Source organism: Balaenoptera borealis, assembly GCF_965194805.1.
Source record: "Balaenoptera borealis genome assembly, chromosome: 17".
Taxonomy (NCBI): domain Eukaryota; kingdom Metazoa; phylum Chordata; class Mammalia; order Artiodactyla; family Balaenopteridae; genus Balaenoptera; species Balaenoptera borealis.
This window is the reverse complement of record NC_138876.1, coordinates 591,491-607,446: the sequence shown is the minus strand read 5'-3', so window position 1 is coordinate 607,446 and position 15,956 is coordinate 591,491. Positions and strand designations below refer to the sequence as shown.

Below are 15,956 nucleotides of genomic sequence, written 5' to 3'. Positions count from 1 at the left end.
GCCCACACCGTTGGCTCCACAGAATAAACGCTCTATTTGACCTTGCCCCCACCCTCCCGCCCGCCCTCAGTTAACCAAGTAGTGCCCAGGCACGCTCCGGATGGCAGACACGGAGCAAAGCGACAGCGGACGCCTGGAGGGGCCCACCGCGCAACTGGCCGTCTCCGTGCTCCAGAGTCCCAGCGCGGCAGAGTCGCACCTCGTCTCGGGGGAGACTCCCTGGGCTCGGGCGCCGGACCACAGGCGCTCTCAAGGGGGGGTGCCCTGTTGCTGGGGTCGCCGCAGGTGCAGGAGCGGCCTTGGGGGATCTGAGTCCGCGCTGGGCTGCACGTTGTCTGGGGACGTTGGGAGCTGGGACTCCTCAGGCTTCTCTGCAACCGACCGCAGTGGGAGGGTCACGTGGGGCGCTGAGGAGCCGCCCACCTGCCCACACTGGTGGGCATGCAGCACCTGGAGTGACGCCGCCGAGCACTGTGCGGGAAGAGCGCATGCGCGGCGGACAGCATCCAGTGGTGCGCGGCCACCTGCTGCAGGCGCAGGCGCGCTCGCGGGCGCAGCTGGAGCAGGCCTCGGATCAGGTCCTGGCACTCTGCGGGTGAGGGCTCAAGGATGCGGCCTACAGATGCCACTGCCCCCCCCCCCGCCCCTCTCGCACCCCAGCCCGCGGCCATCACGGCCAACAATGCCGGCAGCTTGGAGGGGTCGTCCCATTCTGTCTTCCCAAACGGCCGGAGGGTGTCCGTGTTTCACACGTAGGGAGACAGGCAGAGAGAGGTGAGGCGGCCTGCCCTGGGCTAGTGCAGGGTTCAAGCTTAGCGGGGCCGCCAACCCATTTCCCCCTCTCCGGACCCAGCTCTCTCTTGCCGCCCACCTGGGTGCGGGCTGGGACGGGGGAGGGACGCAGGGTGGAGGCGCTCACCTGGGGACAGGCCTGGCCGTAAGGTGGGGCCCCGGCGCATCAGGTACAGCATGCGGTGGGGCTGGTGCTCCTTGAAGGGCAGCTTCCCGGTCACCGTGGCGTAGAGGATGACACCTCTGGGGGCATGGGCTTCTCAGGGCGTGCCCCCTCCCCACCCCGCCCCTCCCCGCCCCTCCCTAGGGGTCCTGGAGCCCGTGAGGTGGCGCTCACAGGCTCCACGGGCAGCCTGCCCCCCGCTGTACTTCTTGCTCGTGAGGACCTCCAGGGCTGTGTCGGCCACAAGCCGCAGAAGGTGCTCAGCAGCGAGTTCTATAGCCCCGACCGATTGGCAGAGCCGAAGTCTGCAGGGCGCATACAGGGAGGGCGGGGTGGCGGGTGAGGGGCAGGGTGTAAGAGAGTGGGCTCCTGTGGGATGGCTGTGTGGTGGACATGGGGTGTGAGGGGTGACTGCAAGTGTGGCTCTGGGCGAGGGTGGGGTGTAGGCCTCCTAGGGGGATTGAAGGACAAGGCAGACTGGGGCCAGAAGTCTGGAGCAAGCCAGTGTAGACGCTGGGTGCCTGGCTGGGGCAAGAGTGGGGTATGTGTGACCCGCAGAAGTTGACGACCTCGGTCAGAGTTGGCGCAGGCTGGGGGCAGGGTTGGGGTCTGGGCCGCAGGCTCGCCGCTCAGCTTTAAGAAGCCTCGGTCATCTAGCAGGATGTTCTCACACTTTAGGTCCCTGCGTGGGGAAGCGGAGGTGAGGCTGGGCCTGAGCTCAGGCGGGTCTCTCCATGCGGTGGGTGGGTGGGCTGGGCGGCGCCCTCAACTGCCATGCCTGAGTTGTGGCAGTGCGCCACGGCACTGACCAGCGGCCAGAACAGCCTGCGGGCCCCCTCCTGCTCCAGCCCCGGGCAGCGGTAGTGGTCGGACACGGCATTGATGTGCTCCAGCAGGTCACCACGGGCCGCCAGCTCCAGCACCAAGTAGGCGCGCCAGCTGTTCTGGTAGGTCTCGTAGAGCTGCACCTACTGGATCCCGCCTGCCTGCCATCAGCCCGAGGAGGGGCCATCAGGCACACTGGATTGGGGTCTCAGGATGGGGCTGGGCTCGAGCGGAAGGGTCCCAGGAGGGGAAGGGGGCAGGCCTGCGCTGGGCAGGAGGGGGCCAGGATGTCTTGGGGTCTCTGCCCACCACGTTCAGGTGCTTGTAGGTAGCATTGAGTGACGAGATCTCACGGGGCAGGAACTTGCAGGAGAACTCCACAGAGGCCTCAGCGGTGGAGACCATCTTGATAGCCACCTGCGGGGATGGCGGGTGGCCACCGTGCGAAGCCCACAGCCCCTCGGGGGCGGGATGTGGCAGAACAGGCCCTGTGGCCTTTGTGCACGTTGCTGAACTTGGCCGGGGCAAGGCGCGGTGAGCAGCGTCCTCGGGGGGCAGCTCTGGTCTTCCTGCCCACTCCTGTCCCAGGCACTTAGGTGTTCAAGGGGTCCAGGAACTGGGAGCGATCAGCCTGCCCGAGCTTTGGCCTTTAGGGAGGATGCAGGACCAGGAGGGAGCCAGAGCACCTGGGAAGTGCCTGAATGGGGTCAGGACAGGGGCCTCAGGGCTGGGCTGGAGGGTGAACCACGGATCCCCCACCCCATGGGGAGGAGGCGGCCTGCCTCACCGTGGTGTGGCGCTTGCCCCGCAGGTCAGAGGCCAGCTTGGAGTTGTGCTGTATGCGCTCCTGCATGGCATAGGCCAGGTAGACTTTGGAGAAGGCCCCAGAGCCGATCTTCTTGGAGGAAGGCAGGTAGCCGTTGTCCCTGCATTCGCATACCTGCTCCATGAAGGCTCTCTGGTCCATGAAGGTCTGGCCTGACCTTCTGGAGGTCAGGGCACTGCGGAAGGGGTTGGGGCCATCCAGCTCACCGCAGGGCCTTGGGGATGGGGGACAGGAGGCACGGCTGAGGCCTGACATGTGTTAGCGGGATAGGGGTGATGGGGCTGCAGGAGGCCAGCTGGGACCTGCGCCCCCTCAAGGCTGCAGCCAAGTTTCTGAAGTCTTGCTGAGACTGGGGCAGAGACAGGGGAGGGACCAGGGCTGAGAGCCCGGGGTGGGAGGCTTACACAGCTGCACAACCATGGACTGGCATGGGGGAAGGCAGGCTCTGGGATAGCAGGGGCAGATTCTAGAATGGAAGGTTCTAGAGCTGTACCTGCATTGTGCCCTGGAAGGGGGTGTCCTATCCCCCAGGACTTGCTTGCCCTAAGAACATCTTGCTGGAACCAGCCCTGCCCTGCGTGAGGCCCATTCTCTGGGGTGAGAACCAGAGGCCTTTTTTTGGCGGTGCTGTGAGGCTTGCAGGATCTTATTTCCCTGACCAGGGATTGAACCCAGGCCTTTGGCAGTGAAAGTGCCAAGTCACATCCACTGGCCTGGGGACTTCTCTGGTGGCACAGCAGTTAAGAATCCGCCTGCCAATGCAGGAGACCCCGGTTCAATCCCTGGTCCAGGAAGATCCCACATGCCATGGAGCAACTAAGCCCGTGTGCCATAACTACTGAGCCTGTGTTCTAGAGCCCATGAGCCACAACTACTGAAGCCCACGCGCCTAGAGTCTGTTCCACAATTAGAGAAGCTACCGGAATGAGAAGCCCACACACTGCAGCGAAGTGTAGTCCCTGCTCGCCGCACCTAGAGAAAGCCCACGCACAACAGTGAAGACCCAACGCAGCCAAAAAACAAAAACAAACAAACAAACAAAACACTGGCCAGCCAGAGAATTCCCAAAGCCACCCAACCTTCCTCTGCTGAGGCCTGGAAGCTTCTGCTCAGGCCAAGACCTGCTGCAGAGGCCTTTCCCCCAGAGCTCTCTACACACTTGATGACACGTTCCCAAGCAAGCAAGTAACCCTCGCCCCCGCCTGGGTCCACCTCAAACCCCCAGCTCCAGGAGAGATGAGCCAACACAGTCCCTCCCTTCTCCTGGCCCCTGGCGTCTTCTGTGAGTGCTTTTACCGTGGGGAGTAGCAGCCAGTGTTTCCTGAGTGCCTGCTGTGAGCCAGGTGCTGTTCTAAGCTGCAACTACCAGCTCCCAGAGTCCTGCTCCTGTGCACAGACCACGCCCAACATGCCTGTCCTGCGGTAGGCAGTTCACAGCCAGGATTTCAAATCTGAGCACCACCAAGCAATGCCCCCTTTCCAGACGACACAGCTGAGGCCCAAGTCGTCGTCTCTCTTCTGTGAGCTGGATGGCACAGTGGCTGGGGGCTGCCGTCCTGGCAGTGTCTGTGGACTGGACTTGTCCCCACTGGGATCCAGTCCATGGGGTGCTCCCACTGCAGGAAGAGCCTTAGAATGCTTGGAATTGAACTGCTGCGACACATTTTGTCATCCCTGTCGGACTGTGAGCTGCTTGAGAACAAGGCTGGTGTTTGACATTCCCTTGCTCACCCACAACCCTTGTCTAGCAAACTGCCTGGAGTATAGAAAATATGGACAAACTAACTGGTTTGCTACTGACCTGGGGGTTAGGAAAAGAGAAGCTGCTCCAGGTATTTCAAGGGGAGGGTAACGTTATATTTGTCTTTCTCTTTCTGACTTAACTTCATTTAGCATCATAATCTCTAGGTCCATCCATGTCCCTGCAAATGGCATTATTTCATTCTTTTTTATGGTTGAGTAGTATTCCATTGTATATATGTGCCACATCTTCTTTATCCATTCATCTGTCAGTGGACACTTAGGATGCTTCCATGTCTTGGCTGTTGTAAATAGTGCTGCTGTTAACACTGGGGTGCGTGTATCTTTTCAACTTATAGTTTACTCCAGGTATATGCCCAAGAGTGGGATTGCTGGCTCATATGGCAACTCTATTTTGGATTTTTTGAGGAACCCCCATACTGTTTGCCATAGTGGCTGCACCACTTCACATTCACACCAACAGTGTAGGAGGGTTCCCTTTTCTTCACACCCTCTCCAGCATTTGTTATTTGTAGACTTTTTAATGATGGCCATTCTGACTGGTGTCAGGTGGTACCTTATTATAGTTTTGATTTGCATTTCTCTAATAATTAGCAATGTTGAGTATCTTTTCATGTGCCTATTGGCCATCTGTATGTCTTCTTTGGAGAAACGTCTTCTGTGCATTTTTTAAAAAATAAATTTATTTATTTTATTTATTTTATTTTTGACTGAGTTGGGTCTTCATTGCTGCATGCAGGCTTTCTCTAGTTGTGGTGAGCCGGGGCTACTCTTCGTTGCAGTGCATGGGCTTCTCATTGCAGTGGCTTCTCTTATTGCAGAGCATGGGCTCTAGGCATGCTGGCTTCAGTAGTTGTGGCACGTGGGCTCAGTAGTTGTGGCGCACAGGCTTAGTTGCTCCGCAGCATGTGGGATCTTCCCGGATCAAGGCTCAAACCCGTGTCCCCTGCAATGGCAGGCGGATTCTTAACCACTGTGCCACCAGGGATGTCCCTTCTGTGCATTTTTCGATTGTTTTTTTTTTTTTTATTGAGTTCTATGAGCTGTTTGTATGTTTTGGAAATAAAGCCCTTGTTGGTCGCATCATTTGCAAATATTTTCTCCCATTCCATAGGTTGTCTTTTTGTTTCGTTTATGGTTTCCTTTGCTGTGCTAAAGCTTTTAAGTTTGATTAGGTCCCATTTATTTATTTTTGCTTTTACTTTTATTGCCTTGGAAGACTGACCTAAGAAAACATTGGTACGATTTATGTCAGAGAATGTTTTGCCTATGTTCTCTTCTAGGAGTTTTTTTTTTTTTAGGAGTTTTATTTATTTTTAAATTTTATTTTATTTTTTAATAAATTTATTTATTTATTTAAATTTATTTATTTATTTTTGGCTGCGCTGGGTCTTTGTTGCTGGGCCTGGGCTTTTCTCTAGTTGTGGGGAGCGAGGGCTACTCTTGGTTGTGGTGCGCAGGCTTCTCACTGCGGTGGCTTCTCTTTGTTGCGGAGCACAGGCTCTAGGTGCGTGGGCTTCAGTAGTTGCAGCTCGCGGGCTCAGTAGTTGTGACTCGCGGGCTCTGGAGCGCAGGCTCAGTAGTTGTGGTGCACGGGCTTAGTTGCTCCGCGGCATGTGGGATCTTCCCGGATCAGGGCTCAAACCCGGAACCCGTGTCTCCTGCACTGGCAGGTGGGTTCTTAACCACTGGGCCACCGGGGAAGTCCCTAGCAGTTTCACTGATGCCTGCTCATCTTGATTCCCACGGTCTGTTGGCATACTGGACGTGCGCCTCCAGTTTGCGTGTGTGTACCTGTTTGCGGAGGGTTCCTCGGCCCTGGGGTCTCTGGGGTGTTGGTTGGGTTTTCAGTGTGTGTTCATGTGTGAGAGATATACGGCATGACAGTGCCTGTGTGTGTCCAGGTCAGGCCCACGTGGCGTGTGTACCTGGACAGGTATGTGGTTGTGAGAGGACCGGCTTTGGGCGCACTGACGCGCCGAGCCGGCGTCGCCGATGCCTCTCCCGGTATGTGGGGCGGTGTCTGTGTGCCGAGATCATCGCGGTGTAAACGTCGTACGAGGACACAGCAGAGTGGGAAGGGAAGCCGGGTCCCGCGCCTGCGCAGTGGCCGGCGGCACGCCCTGAGGCCGACAGGGCGGCCCTACTGGCGCCCAAGTCAGGTGTGGCGGTCACGGGGCGGCCGGGGGCGGGGCCTAGCGGGAGGCGGAGTTTGCGCACTCTGACTCTCTGGGGTTCGGGGGGCCGGGTGGAGAGGGCGAGAGGGACGCCCCTCCGACCAGTGAGCGCAGAGGTCGCTTGGGGGCGGAGCCGGGCTGCCGCGCGCCAGGCCACGGTTGGCGGGGGGGGCGGTGGGCTCGCCGCGTGGCCCCGCCCACTCCGGTCAGCGGCAGGCGGGAGGGCGGCGCCCGGGCTGCGGCTGCCGCGGCTCCTCAGGTAAACGGGGTCGGGCCGGGGATCGGGGCTGGCGGCGGTCACTCGGCGAGGCGCCCCTCGGGGAAGCCTGGGCTGCGCACTCTCGGGCCGCCCCTGGGCCAGCCCGCCGCGGGAAACCGAGTCAGGGGGAGCCTCTCCAAGGTCACCGGGCGAGCGCGGAAAGGGTCCCGGGCGTCGCGGGGCCGAGACCACCCCCTTCCCCGGGCTCAGGTGCGCCCAGCCCCGCGCGGAGCCGGATTTGCCGCGTCACAACCCGGAAGAGGGCCCTGGGAGGCGAGCCGCTCACATTCTTCCTCGCAACGGCATGGGGAGCCCGGCCCCCGTGCCCGTCCCCTCCCAGGGTGGGACTCGGGGTACCTGGTCTCTGTGCTCGTCTCCTCCCTGGGGGGCGCTCGGTCCCCAGTCCTAGCGCCTGTCGCCCCGGAGGCGTGTGGTCCACGTCCTTGCTTCCCCGGGGGGGAAAACGGGGTCCTCTCTGTGGGAAGCTAAGCCTAAACCCGAAGAGTCCCAACGCGCAGGGGCCGTTGTATTCGTTCCATTTTCTCTTTGACTGTCGAGCAGGGAGGTACTTTGTCCACAGTCCTGAGGATTACCGGCCATGTAAGGTAGGCGTGAAGCTGGAGGGCTGCAGGAAGTCCCGCTGGCAATCCGGGTGAGAGCTAGGTGGTGCTAGGCCAGGGCTGGCTCCCAGTCCCTGGGCTCTTAGGCCCAGTTTGGGGTTCTGGTTTTCCTGGAGCGCCAGCACAGCTAGGGCCTGAGGTTCCCCTTTGCCGGCCCAGCCGGGGTGGGGGCGGGGCTGACTGGTAAGCTCAAGGGCAGTGAGGCACAAAGGGGTGTGGGGGGCAGAGGGGGCGGGTGTGGGGATGTAAGCGGGGGCGGCTGCCTGGTGGGGGGGCAGGTGGGGTTGGGGTGGAGGCTGGCTTGAGGGGACCACTCTGGAAAGGGATGGTGGTAGAGGTGGGGAAGAAGGTGGTCAGTGAGTCACCGAAGGGTGTGGGGAGGGAGATGGAGGAACAGGAGGGGGTGATGCTGACCTCTGACCCACGTAGCTGAGTGCATGATGACACAGGAAAAGAGGCAGGTGAGGTGGGGGTCGGGGAGAAGTCGGGGTGACGATGGTGTTAGAGCTGTTGAGTGTGCGTGGCGATGGTGGTCCAGATGGAGATGGCCAGCAGGCGCTGGGCCCCAGGAGACCCAAGCGGGAATCATCAGTGTGGGACACTTGAGTGGTGGCATGATTGTGACGTCGTTGCCCCTATGGTCCTGGCAGCCAAAGGGCCTGGGGATGCTGTTGTCAGCAGGGTCAAGTGAGCACGCGTCTCTCGTCTCTCTTTGGTGTCAGAATAGCATCACCTGGAGTTGAGCTGTCTTGGTTACCTTGAAACCGACGTCCACGCTGCGGTGGATTGTTTGGACCTGCGTCTTGCTGTTTCTCACTCCTCCAAGGCTGTTTGCTGCCTGCTGAGGGCCCTCAGTGGATCAGAGGTGGAACCCGTGGGTGCTTGCCTGCTCCCTCGCCTTCACAGCTGTCGCCTGTGCCTGGAAGCAGGTGTCTGTGCTTAGTTCAGACCCAGGGTCCCCCCAGGCCCAGGTGAACAGCCGGGTCGCTGCTGGTCTGTGATCAGCAGCCCCAGACCTCGTGAGCCCCTTCATGGAGCCGAGTTACTTGATCTTCTTGAGGTAGGGCCTCCAGGAAAGCTCCTGCTCAGTGCTCAAGGAATGTTGGCTACTGGGCGTCATGAGAAATGCGCTTTCTCCACTGAGCTGGAGGGCCGCCCAGTTTCGGGGGTGACACTGCCGGGCATGGCTTGTGCTGAGAAACAGTGTTCTCAAGGGACTGTTTCCTGGGTCATCTGCCCCGGTTCTTGTCGGTGACTGTGGAAGTTGATTCCTTCTCTAGCTCCTGTGCTAAGAGGGGAAGACCCTGGGCCTTGTGCATGGGTGGGGGTGGGGTGTTCCCGTGGCCCCCCAGGGCCTCCTGATTTCCCAGTCTCCCCTCACACACCTATCCTCCAGACCAGCTCCTGGCTGCCTCTGGGCTGGGCTGTGTGTGGCCTCCTTGGCCTCCCACACCCACTTCTGAACCCCCTCCGGCTCAGCAAAGTTGGATCAGCACCTCTGTTAGCGTGTGCCAGTTCGTGTGGCAGCCATGATACAAGTGGGCATCTTTCAGGCCAGGGGCTCTGTGGGTGGGGGCAGCACCTGGTGGGCATTACTAAATGCCATTGAATGAATGCTGAGTACAGGTGAGCTAGGAGGAGGGGTGGGAGGGGGAGGAGGGAGCTGCTTCTGCGCTCACCCACAGCGTGTCCAGCATGGGAAGGAGGACCCTGTTGGCCCTGCTCCGTGCCCTGTGCTGGGAGCATCTGGGCAGGTGTGGAGGGCAGTGCAGGAGCCAGTCCTGGCGGGCAGTCCCGCCCCATTGCTGACCAGCTGCTGACAGCACGTCCCTCGCAGACCTGCTTGGCCGTGCAGATTAAAGGAGATGGTGCCTCGTCGGTGCATCCCGTGGGACGCAGGAAGCCTCCCAGACCCTTCCCTGTCTCTGCACCCCCTTCCCCTGCAGCGTGTTCACCTTGATTTGCCATCAGCTCTGTGCTCACAGGTCTGTCTGCTGCACAGACCTCCTGGCCTTGGGGCAGGGGCAGCAGGTGGAAACTCACAAAACCGGTCAGGCCCGGCTCATCCACCAGCCAGGTAGTTTATACTTACTTGGCTACCACCTTTTTCCAGTGCTTGTTTTTTAAAAAGTCTAACCAGATCCCTGATTGACATATGTGTGTTTTCTAACACTCTGTACTCACGGGAGGGCTTCTGTAGACGGATGTCGAGAGGTGGATGATCCCGTCACGCAGTGCGACCATTTGGGCTTGTGGGGGACACTCCACGGGCTCTGCTGGTTGTACGCACCTGTGTGGTGGCCACAGCACTGACAACGTCTGGTGCTGGCGGAGCGCAGCTGTGTGCAGGCCTCACTCCCAGCCGCTCACTCGTGACGTGGGGAGAGCCCAGTGCTGGACTGGCCGTCTGCCTGCCGCCCGCCTTCTTGTTTGTCTTGTTGATGCGGATGAGCTCCTTTGCATGTTAATATTAGACAGATTAGCCTCTTGTCATACCTGTTATGAATGGTTTGACTTGTTTCGTCTTGTATTTACTTTATACTCCACTGAGGATGGGGTGAGTTGTGAGAGTGTAGGGTTGTGGGCATAGGTGTATGGATATGGATATGGTCTTCAATTTATGTATGTTTTTGACTTTCAGAAATTAAAAAATTTTATATAGTCAACTGAACAACATTCATCAAGGTGTGTGGGTTTTTGTGTCTGGCTTAGAAAGTCCTTTCCTACTCCAAGACTATAAAATGTGTACTTGTATTTTCTACTTAGGACTTAACATGTCATTTTTACATGTAACACTTGTATCCATCTAGCATTTATTTTGGGGTAAGGAAAGATGTAGGGAAGACTTATTTTTTTCCCTAAGTGCCCAACTAGCTGTTCCAACACTATTGGCTAATCTGTCTTCATTATTTAAAATCCTCCCTTTCTTTTTCTTCCTTATTGGTGTTTATTTCTGGACTTTCTATACAGTTCTGTTGATTTGTGCACCTCTTCTTAGAACAATAGCATAGTTTTAATTACGGTAGCCTTTTAATACGTTTTAACATAACATAGGACAAATCCTTTTCACATACTTTTCAAAATTTAGTTGGCTACTCTTGTACGTTGATTCTTCCATATGAACTTTGGAACCATTTTATCAAGCACCCTCCAGTAGCCTGAATCACATATTTGTAGATGAAGGAAAATTGACAGTTTTATAATATTGAGTCTTATGGGAGGATTTTGGGTCTTTTCCTTCAATGAACAGCTTTTGTTTGTTTTTTGAAATTGCATGCATACTAAGGATATAAACCACAACTCTTCTCCCCACTCACAGTGTGCTGGAGCAGACTGGCACACACAACTGTCACTGTTTGGAACTGATGCCACAGTCCCCGTAGGAGCCAGGGCTGCAGGAACACTGGGTCACCCGCTGGAGGGGTGCGCTAAGGGACTGGCCCTTGAGGAATGAGTGGGTTTCCCGGGGAGGAGGGGGCAGGGCGGGGCAGGGTGCTTGTAGGGACCAGCAGAAGCAGAGGCGCGAGAGCCGAAGCCCTGGCCCACGGCGTTCAGGTGCTGGACACCTGCAGCGTGAGGGGCGAGAGAGAAGTAGAGAGGGGCTTGGGTCTAGGTTGCGACAGCCCTCGTTGAAGGTGTTGGTTTGATTCTGTGGGCAACAGTGAAGATCAGTGAGAAGCGGTGTGACGTGATGTGACCTGCGTTTGACAAAGGCCAGCACTCAGCGTGGAGGAAGTGGCCAAAGGCAGGGTTAGGTGAGGTGGCCACCAGGGATCAGCTCTCAGAGAAGGAGCAGGGCACCTGCTGCCTGATGTGCAGGGTGGGGGTGGAGTGAGGAGGTTGGGTGGGGCCACTGACGTTGATCATGGCATGTCTGTCACTGAGTGGCGGCCTTAGAGGTGTTCGCCCGTTCAGTTGCCACTCCCTTAGCAGCATATTCAAAGAGCAGTGCTTGGACAATTTCAGTTTATCAAGTTTTTCTTTTATAGATTTTGCTTTTGGTGTCAGTCATGGAGATTTTCTTCTGTTTCTTTCCAGAAGTTTTATAGTTTTAAGTTTCACATTTAGGTCTGTGAGTCATTTGGAGTTTTTGTGTGTGGTGTGAGGTATAGATTGGAGTTTACTTATTGTATGTGGGTGTCCAGTTGTTCAGTACTGTTTGTTGAAAGACTATCTCTTCTCCACTCAGTTGCCTTTGTACCTTTGTACCTTTGTTGAAAACTGGGCATGTAAGTCCTGAAGTCAGGTAGTGTAAGTTCTCCAATTTTGTTTTGGTTTTGTTTTTTCAGAGTTGTCTTGGCTATTCTAGGTCCTTTGCATTTCCATATGAATTTAGAATCAGTCTGTCAATTTCTACAAAAAACATTCTGGGATTTTGATTGGGAATGCCTTCAATCCATAGATCCATTTGCAAAAAATTGATATCCTTGTACCGTATTTCTCTCCATTTATTTAAGTTTTCTTTAATATCTCTCAGCAGGTCCATCTTTTGTCAAATTTATCCCTAAATGTTTCATATAATTTTTGCTCAGTGGCAAATGATGTGGCTTTTTCAATTTTTGTTTATTGTTAGTATATGGAAATACAGTTGCTTTTTTTTTGTTAATTTTTTAAAAATTTATTTATTTTTGGCTGTGTTGGGTCCTCGTTGCTGCGCGTGGGCTTTCTCTAGTTGAGACGAGCGGGGGCTACTCTTCATTACGGTGCGCAGGCTCCTCACTGCGGTGGCTTTTCTTGTTGCGGAGCACGGGCTCTAGGTGCGTGGGCTTCAGTAGTTGTGGCACGTGGGCTCAGTAGTTGTGGCATGTGGGCTCAGTAGTTGTGGCACGTGGGCTCAGTAGTTGTGGCTTGTGGACTCTAGAATGCAGGCTCAGTAGTTGAGGTGCACAGGCTTAATTACTCTGTGACATGTGGGATCTTCCCGGACCAGGGATCAAAGCCGTGTCCCCTGCATTGGCAGGGGGATTCTTAACCACTGCGCCACCAAGGAAGCCCCATACGGTTGCTTTCTTAATGTTAATTTTATATCCTGTGATCTTGCTAGCTGACTTATTGATCTGGTTCCACTTGTAGATTCTGTAGGATTTTCTGCATAGACGGCCACATCATCTGTGAATAAAAACAGTTTTACTTCTTTTTCAATTTGGATGCCTTATATTATTTTTTTCCTTGCCTTGTTGCATAGGCTAAAGCCTGATAGTGAATAGAATGGGTGAGAGCAGACATCCTTGCCTTGTCCCCCATCTTATGGGGATCGCATTTAGTCTTTTACCATTAAGGATGTTCTTATAGGTTTCCCTTAGGTGCTCTTTGTCAGGTTGTGGAAGTTCCCTTCTACTCCTGTTTGTTGATAATTTTTATTATAAGTGGATGTTGGATTGTGGCAAATGCTTTTTCTGCATTTATTGAGATGATTATATGGTTTTTATTTTTTGGTCTGTTAATGTGACTTACATTGGCTGCACTTAAAAATACTCAACTAACCTTGCATTCATAGGATAAACCCAATTTAGTCATGATGTATTATCCTTTTTACATGTTGGATATGATTTGATAAAATATTGTCAAGAAATTTTGTGTCTATGAGGGATATTGGTCTATAGTTTTCATTATTTGTAGTATCTGTGTCTGGTTTTGTTATCAGAGTTATGCTGGCCTCAGAGAATCAGTTGGTAAGTGTTTTTATTTACTTATTTAGTTAGTTAGTTTTGGCTGCATTGAGTCTTCGTTGCTGGGCGTGGGCTTTTCTCTAGTTGCGGAGAGCGGGGGCTACTCTTTGTTGCGGTGCACGGGCTTCTCATTGCAGTGGCTTCTCTTGTTGCAGAGCACGAGCCCTAGGTGCGTGGGCTCAGTAGTTGTGGCTCGCGGGCTCTAGAGCGCAGGCTCAGTAGTGGTGGTGCACGGGCTTAGTTGCTCTGTGGCATGTGGAATCTTCCCGGACCAGGGCTCGAACCCGTGTGCCCTGCATTGGCAGGTGGATTCTTAACCACTGCGCCACCAGGGAAGTCCTGGTAAGAGCTTTTTATTTTCAGTTTTCCTGGAAGAATTTGTGTATAGTTGGTATTGTTTCTTCCTTAAATGTTTGACAGAATTCCCCAGGGGAGTCATCTAGGCCTAGAGTTTTCTCTGTGGGAAGGCTTTTAACTACAAGTTCAATTTCTTTATTAGATATAGGGCTATTTAGGTTATCTGTCTTTTCTTGAGTGAGCTTTGATAGTCTGTCTTTCAAGGAACTTGTCTATTTCTCTTATTTTTTAAATTTTTATAATTTTTTATTGAGGTATAATTGACTTGTCTATTTCTTTTAAGTTGTCCAATTTACTGGCAAAAAGTTATTCAGAATATATTCTTACTATCCTTTTAATATCTATAGAATCTGTAGTGATGTCACTGTTCTCATTCTTAAGATTGGTAATTTGTGTTTTCTCTCTTTTTCCTGATCAGTCAGGCTGGAGGTTATCAAATTTATTGATCTTCTCAAATAACTAGCCTTTGGTACTTTGATTTTTTTTCTATTCTCTGTTTTTATTTCTTTGATTTATATACTGATACTTATTATTTCCTTTTGCTTCTTTTGAGTGTCTAGTTTCTTAAGGTGGAATTTTTTTTTTAATTAATTAATTAATTTATTTATTTGGCTGTGTTGTGTCTTCGTTGCTGCACGTGGGTTTTCTCTAGTTGCGGTGAGCGGGGGCTACTCTTCGTTGCTGCACACAGGCTTCTCATTGCAGTGGCTTCTCTTGTTGTGGAGCACAGGGTCTAGGCACACGGGCTTCAGTAGTTGCAGCACGCGGGCTTAGTAGTTGTGACTCGCTGGCTCTAGAGCGCAGGCTCAGTAGTTGTGGCGCACGGGCTTAGTTGCTCCACGGCATGTGGGATCTTCCCGGACCAGGGCTCGAACTCGTGTCCCCTGCATTGGCAGGCAGATTCTCAACCACTTCGCCACCAGGGGAGTCCCTTAAGGTGGAATTTGATGTTGTTGACCTTAAAACTAAAACAGCCAGTTATTTCACCAGCAAAATATGTTTATTTGGGAATAACAGAGAATTGCAACCATGCTATAGCAAAAACTATAGGCTAGTCCAGCAAACAAAGGAGAGGAAGTTACTTTACAGAGAAAAAGGAGGAATTTGGGAGGGGCTGCTCTGAAGGAAAGTCCCCAGGAGGGAAGGGAGAGTTCAGCATGGTGATGGCTTTCCACTGCCTGAGCAGAGAGGGTTCCCATCTGCTGGGCTTGTTGCTGGGCAAGGAGAGATCTTCCTTCCTCTTGCCGGGGTCCTAAAGTAGAGACATCTTCCTGCTGGGAATGCAAGTCATGACTCTTCCTGTTGGGTCTGTGATTCACCTGGAGTGGTAGTGCACAGGAGCTCCCACTCTGGCCTCCACACTCCCTGCTAAATGAGGTTTCTTTTATTCAAAATCACAAAGTCATTCTTCTTTTCTAATACAGACATTTAGTGCTATACATTTCCCACAAATTTTGATGTCTTCATTTTCATTCACTTCAAAATGCTTTCTAATTTCATTTTTGATTTCTTTTTTGACTCATGCATTATTTTGAAGCATATTAAGTAGTTTCTAAATACTTGGGGATTTCTCAGATAGCTTTCTCTTATTGATTTCAAATTTAACTCCATGTGGTCAGAGAACGTACTTCGTATGACTCGAATTCTTTTAGGTTTATTGAGACTTGTTTTATTGCTCAGAATATGGTCAGTCTTGGTAAATGTTTCATGTGATTTTGGAAAAACTACATATTCTACTGTTAATGAATAGAGTGTTCTATAAATACTACTTAAGTTGGTTGACGGTATTGTTCAGGTCTTCTGTATCTTTAGCGATTTTCTGTACACTTGTTCTAACAATTACAGATAGAGGGGTGCTGAATTTCTACTATATTTTGGATTTGTCTGTTTCTCCTTGCATTTTTATTAGGTTTGATTTTGTGTATTTTGAAGCTCTGTTATTAGGTGCATAAATGTTGAGAATTGTTATGTCTCTGTAATCCACTTTGTCTAATATTAATATAGTCACTCCAGCGTTTTTATGACTAGTTGTCAGCCTTGTTTTTCTTTTCCCATTCTTTTACTTTAGCCTCTTTGTGTTAACATATTCAGTGTTTCCTGTGGTTTCTTGAATATATGAAATGCAATTATAATCTAAATGTCCTTAACTACTAATTCTTTCCTCTGCATCATTTCTGGGTCAGTGTCTATTGATTGATTCATCCTCATTATGGGTTGAGTTTTCTTGCCTGTTTGCATGCCTGGTAATTTTTTTTTTTTAATAAATTTATTTATTTATTTACTTTTGGCTGTGTTGGGTCTGCATTGCTCTGCGCGGGCTTTCTCTAGTTGCAGTGAGTGGGGGCTACTCTTCGTTGCGGTGCATGGGCTTCTCATTGCGGTGGCTTCTCTTGTTGCGGAGCACAGGCTCTAGGCGTGCAGGCTTCGGTAGTTGTGGCATGCAGGCTCAGTAGTTGTGGTGCACCAGCTTAGCTGCTCTGCGGCATGTGGGATCTTCCCGGACCAGG

General features: G+C 52.9%; 1 protein-coding gene and 1 pseudogene across 10 annotated transcripts in view; one reads left to right on the top strand and one right to left on the bottom strand.

The window, feature by feature from the left end:
• Window positions 1–39: 39 nt before the first annotated feature.
• Window positions 40–6,530, bottom strand: LOC309614634 (testis-specific serine/threonine-protein kinase 5-like; annotated as a pseudogene). Its single transcript has 7 exons — window positions 2,568–6,530; window positions 2,090–2,197; window positions 1,669–1,923; window positions 1,582–1,636; window positions 1,130–1,260; window positions 920–1,035; window positions 40–589 (listed from the first exon to the last, which is right to left on the bottom strand). The product of its transcript is annotated as a testis-specific serine/threonine-protein kinase 5-like (transcript).
• A 131-nt stretch (window positions 6,531–6,661) lies between these two features.
• Window positions 6,662–15,956, top strand: part of MROH1 (maestro heat like repeat family member 1) — a 67,963-nt gene continuing 58,668 nt past the window's right edge. For 2 of the 9 annotated variants that reach the window (XM_082363927.1, XM_082363926.1), the window contains exon 1: window positions 6,666–6,803. The gene's annotated coding sequence lies outside the window, so the exon portion shown is untranslated. Of the gene's footprint in view, window positions 6,804–15,956 lie in introns of all 9 variants that reach the window. The other 7 variants (XM_082363930.1, XM_082363929.1, XM_082363931.1 and 4 more) reach the window with 6 other exon arrangements.